Raw genomic sequence first — 6,109 nt, forward strand, 5'->3', positions numbered from 1 at the left:
AAAAATAGGAAATCAAGAAATATCTGCAGTAACGGGCAAATTTGCCCTTGGAGTACAGAATGAAGTAGGGCAAAGGCTAATAGAGTTTTACCAAGAGAACCCACTGGTCATAGCAAACACCCCTCTTCCAAGCAGTCACTTCAGTCGTGTCCAACTCTTTGCTACCCCATGGACTGTAGCCCACCAGGCTCCTCTGTCCTTGGCATTCTCCAGGCAAGACTACTGGTGTGGGTTGCCATGCCCTCCTCTGGGAGATCTTCCCGACACAGAGATTGAACCTGCGTCTCTTGTGTCTTCTGCATTGGCAAGCGGGTTCTCTTTACCACTAGCGCCAACTGGGAAGCCTCCCAATAGATGGGAGAGAGAGCTACTAATTCTGCCTGGAGGAAGGGCATTACAAGTAAAGGAATGTGTAAGGTCCGGGAACTGCGGGTTGGAGCCGAAAGACTCTTCTTCGTGAAAATTACTGGGGGTGAGGCAGGGTGGGGAGGGCTGGGACGAAGAATTTGGATTTTACGATGTCGGCCATGCGGATCCGTCAGAGAAATGTCCGCACTTCAGTGATGCAGTCATAACACCTGCCACTCACCGTGTGGACGCCTTTGCAAAACTACTGCTTCTCTAGGGGGTGAAGCAGAGATATTACAGCTTCCCAGTTTGCTGTGAGGCCTGCTGCCAGAGGAGGAACGGCTGACTCGTCTCCTGTGGGGCAGAGCAAGAGGAAGATGTTTGTACTGGAAACCTTAAGCTGTTATTTCCTATCTGATTTCCCCAGGTGGGTCAGTTCAGTTCAGTCCCTCAGTCGTATCGGACTCTTTGCGACCCCATGGACTGCAGCACGCCAGGCTTCCCTGTCCATCACCAACTCCCAGAGCTTGCTCAAACTCCTGACATCGCGTCGGTGATGCCATCCAGCCATCTTGTCCTCTGTCGCTCCCGGCTCCTCCTGCCATCAGTCATGCCCGGCCGGTGTTCCCTTCCGAGAGCTGGGCGTATTTTCCCCCTGCCCCTCCGTCTCCCCACATACCCCCGCGCCCCCGCACCTCCACTCTCTTTCCTCTTCCCTGTCCGTCTTCCTGCTCGGGAACAAACTCTATGTCCCGCAGATAAGGAGTGGAGCTCAAAAAATGGGACCGGCGGTGGTGAGGGTCAATTCTCAATTCAGGGAAAGAATCTGCGCTATCCACCCAGATTAAATGCTGTGAATATTTTCCTGGCTCTGTGGTTTCCCTTCCGTGGTTAATACTTCCCCTTTACATGGGGGTTGAGGCGTGCAGTGTGGGTTCCATCCCTTCTCAGGAACCGAGCGACCAAAACATGAAACAGGAACAGTATTATAACAAGTTCAGTAAAGGCTTTTAAAATTATCCATATTTTAAAAATTGTTTTTTCCCATAATCCTAGCAGAATTCGGCCTCCGGTGCGATCTCGATGCGCCTTCCGTGCTGGCGTGCTGGCCTCCCGTGGAGGCGGTCTGCGGCGGGAGGACGGTTTGCACCCTCGCCTCGCCCCGCCCCGGTCTTCGCCTCGGTCCGCGTCCCTGCAGCCTGCGATCCGGGGTCGCAGTCCTGTCTCGGGTCCGAGGAAGGCTCGTGCGCCCCCAGGTGGTCAGCAGTGGGAAAGGCGAACAGGTCAGAAATCGCGTTCCACCTTCTCTCCTTGACACACGTTTGTTAATGAGGATGGCGAAGCTCAGCGCTCTAGAACAGTCTTCTGAGGACGCAGACACGTGAACAGCCCTCTACATTAGAAGTCTGAAAAGGACCTAGGAGATGATCAAGGGTAGCCATTCAGCCTCTGCCTCAACGTACTGTAATTTTTTTTTTTTTTACGATTATTCTAAACACTCCCATACACTTTCTCTGGTTGAACAGTTCCACCTATTGTTTAAAAGTTTTTTGTTATGCAGAACAAAAAATTTCCCTCCCTATAACTTCCACCATTCTTTCTTGCTCCTTACCTTTGTCTGAATACTTAAGGAATTTTCCTGTCACCAGATGGGTTCTCCACTAGGGAGCGCAGCTCTGGGGCCCCGGAGCGATTGCTGATACAGGGCCAGGAGGACTGCACTCTGGACACAGTTTCCACCGCAAAGCAGCTGCCACCTGACATCACACAACCTGTGTCCTTATCTGTGAGATAAGGAGTTGATTAAAACTGGTGCGTCTCAACCTTTTCTCCTTTTTCACTTTTTTTTCTTAATGTATATACTTTATTAAGGTATAGTTGACTTACAATGCTTCAGGTGCACAGCAGCGTGATTTGGTGGAACATATATTATTTTTTCAGATTATTTTCCATTACGGGTCATTATAAGACATTGACTATAGTTCCCTGTGCTATACAGTAAACCTTTGCTGTTTGTTGCATATCTTTTTTTTTTTTTTAATTAGAAATCTAGCATTCTACTCTTACTAAGTCAAAGATCCAGAACATCACACATTCTTTATTTTTATTTGTGGATATTGTGCTTGAATGATTCTATAACACTTAGAAAATACATTTACTAGATAATCAGACATTTGATTTCTGCAAACTGATAGATACAGAGAACAGATGATTGCCAGAAGTGGGTGCTGGGGAGCAAAATGGGTGAAGTGGGTCAAAAAGTACCATTACAAAATGCGTAAGTCCTGGGGACACAACGTACAGCATTACATGTAGTTAACAATACTGTATATGTATTTAGAGTTGCTAAGAGAATAGATCTTACAAGTTCTCATCATAATAAAAATCAAATTGTAACTGTGTGAGGTGATGGATATATTGTGGCAATCATTTTGCAGAATATGCATTTATCCAGTCATTTGATGTAAATGAACTTATTTCCAAAAAAGGAACACTAACAGGTTTTGAAAACAAATTTATAGTTACCAAAGGGGAAACATGGCAGGGACAGATAAATTAGGAATTTGGGATTAACATACACACCCTACTGTATATAAAATAGGTAACCAACAAGAATAGCATAGGGAACTCTACTCAGATTTATGTAATAACCTACATGGGAAAAGAATCTGAAAAAGAATGAGTATTCGGATAACTGAATCACTTTACACCTGAAATTAACACAACATTGTAAATCAACTCTACACCAATAATTTTTTTTAAACCCATGTGGCACCCCTTAAACTCATGCAATGTTATGTGTCAATTATATCTCAATAAAACTAGGAAACATAAAGAAATCTGGTTTCCTATGAAAGGATATTTCTGTGAAGAAAAATAAAATGACCTTTTGGTTATCCTATGAGGCCATAACAGAAATGACTATTTGATTTTCTTTAAACTTTTAACACATGAAAACCAGAATAAAGTGCCCTCTTGACACTTCCCTGGTGGCCTGGTGGTTAATACTCCACACTCCCAATTCAGGGCACAGAATCGATCCCTGGTTTGGGGACTATACGCTGCACAGCATGGCCAAAACAAACAAAAAAATTATTAAAAGTTTTTATTACAATTTTTTTAAAGCCTTATTAACTGCACTTGGGAGTCCAGGAAGCCATGAAGCGAAGCATCATCAGAGATCTTATGACATTCTATTTAAAGGTCGTTATGACAGACTTCAAGCTTTTTTAAAACTCCTATGAGGTGTGAACCCAATTTTGTTCATCTTCTATTAATATTTGCTCTTCCATGACAGGCAGAAGTCTGGATTCCAGAAGCTAGTTGTGTAAAATAAGCTGAAGAAAGGCAAGTTACTGAGGGACAAGGGACCCGGCCAAGGGGAGTGCAAAGGCTGGTGAGGAAGACTCGAACACAGCCCAAGTGGACTGCAGCGCCTCCAGGTAGATGCAGAGAGCCTTGGCTTGACACTTTGCAGGCGCTCCTTCTCGCTGACGTACTTAATTTTCCTGCTCTGCCGTGGTGCTGGGCTTCCCGCCGTGTCTAGTGTGTAGCTGCTTCCCCACTAAAGAAGCAGTGCACTACTCAGTTTCACCTCAGTGTGTCCGTCTCTTTGAGACCCCATGGTCCATAGCCCGCCAGGCTCCTCTGTCCGTGGGATCTTCCCATCAAGAATACTGCAGTGGGTTGCCATGCCCTCCTCAAAACACTGTGTGTGGTGCATTTACTGTCTGGTTTCCCTGGTGGCTTAGATGGTAAAGAATCCGCCTGCAATGCGGGAGACCCGGGTTCAATCCGTGGGCCGAGAAGATGGCCTGGAAAAGGGAATGGCAATCCACTCCAATATTCTAGCCTGGAGAATCCCATGGACAGAGGAGCCCCACAGGCTAGTTCAGTTCAGTTCAGTTCAGTTGCTCAGTCATGTCCAACTCTTTGTGACCCCATGGACAGCAGCATGCCAGGCCTCCCTGTCCATGACCAACTCCCAGAGTTTACCCAAACCCATGTCCATCGAGTTGGTGATGTCATCCAACCATCTCATCCTCTGTCATCCCCTTCTCCTCCTGCCCTCAATCTTTCCCAGCATCAGGGTCTTTTCCAATGAGTCAGCTCTCTGCCTCAGGTGGCCAAAGTATTGGAGTTTCAGTTTCAACATCAGTCCTTCCAGTGAACACCCAGGACTGATCTCCTTTAGGATGGACTGGTTGGATCTCCTTGAAGTCCAAGGGACTCTCAAGAGTCTTCTCCAACACCACAGTTCAAAACCATCAATTCTTCAGCGCTCAGCTTTCTTCACAGTCCACTCTCACATCCATACATGACCACAGGAAAAACCATAGCCTTGACTAGATGGACCTTTATTGGCAAAGTAATGTCTCTGCTTTGTAATATACTAAGTTGGTCATAACTTTCCTTGCAAGGAGTAAGTGTCTTTTAATTTCATGGCTGCAGTCACCATCTGCAGTGATTTTGGAGCCTAGAAAAATAAAGTCAGCCACGGTTTCCACTGTTTCCTCATCTATTTGCCATGAAGTGATGGGACCAGATGCCATGATCCTAGTTTTCTGAATGCTGAGCTTTAAGCCAAGTTTTTCACTCTCTTCTTTCACTTCATCAAGAGGCTCTTTACTCTATGGGGTCTCAAAGAGTCAGCCATGACTGAGCGACTGACACTCACTTACTTCAACCATTTGGTCTTCCCAGGTGGTACAGTGGTATGCAGGAGATGCTGGATGCCTGGGTCAGGGATGGAGGAGGAAGTGGTGATCACTCCAGTATTCTTGCTTGGGAAATCCCATGAACTGAGAAGCCTGGTGGGCTACAGTCCTGTTTGTGACTCGGGTCACAAACGAGTGTAGTAAGATTAATTGAAGTATTTGCATTTTGGCTATAGATGACCAATAGTTAATTTCATTTCTGCAAACAAACCAAAAAGAAGACGCTGGGGTCTGGGTCTCTGCTTCCCTCTCTCTTCCCTCTAAGCCTGTCTCTTCCCCACAGGAGGAAAGACCTGAGGCTTAGCCCGTCCTGGCCCTCAGGGCTGCTATGACCCTTGTACTGGAGGCAGCCCAGCCGGGCTGTGTCGTTCGGTCAGAGGAGACACGGGAACCAGAGAACTGAAGGGGAAGATCCTCTCTGCTCCTCCATGGCAACTCTTCCCCACCGCAGGGAGGGTGGAGAACACACTTCCTGAGTCGTGCTTTTCACCCCCTTACCCTTTGCATTAGTTATCTATTGCCACGTAACAAATTGCCCTAAAACAGAATGAAACAGCATTATCTTTATGCTTTCTGTGATTCAGGAACGCGGGTGCAGTTTAGTGGGGTGCCTCTGCCTCGAGACTGTAGTTACGGTGTGCCTGGGGGCTATGCCTTATCTCAGGGCTTGTCTGGGAAAGAACCTGCTTCTGAAGTCACTCACATGGTTGCTGGCAGGACTCGGTTCATCGGGGCTGTTCCTAACCCCATGGGCCCCTTCCTAAGGCAGCTCAAGTCCATCAGACCAAGCAGGTGAGATGGAGAGAGAGAAGCCAAAACGTGTTTAGAACCTAACCTCACTGTGACATCAGTTTAGCCGTATTCTATTGATTAAAAGTGCATCCCACCTCCCAGAATGGTGGAAATAAAGACAAGAGTAAACAAGCAGGACCTGATAAAACTTAGAAGATTTTGCACAGCAAAGGAAACTATAACAGGGTTAAAAACACAACCCTCAGAATGGGAGAAAATAATAGCAAATTAAACAACTGACAAAGGATTGA

General features: G+C 46.4%; 1 long non-coding RNA gene across 1 annotated transcript; it reads left to right on the forward strand.

Annotated features, from left to right (window-relative positions):
* The first annotated feature begins 1,507 nt into the window (after positions 1-1,507).
* On the forward strand, positions 1,508-6,109 carry LOC123329580. The gene is made up of 3 exons (XR_006545143.2): positions 1,508-1,631; positions 3,647-3,791; positions 5,350-6,109. It is a non-coding gene; the product is annotated as an uncharacterized LOC123329580 (long non-coding RNA).

The sequence above is a fragment of the Bubalus bubalis genome, chromosome 16, assembly GCF_019923935.1.
Source record: "Bubalus bubalis isolate 160015118507 breed Murrah chromosome 16, NDDB_SH_1, whole genome shotgun sequence".
Taxonomy (NCBI): domain Eukaryota; kingdom Metazoa; phylum Chordata; class Mammalia; order Artiodactyla; family Bovidae; genus Bubalus; species Bubalus bubalis.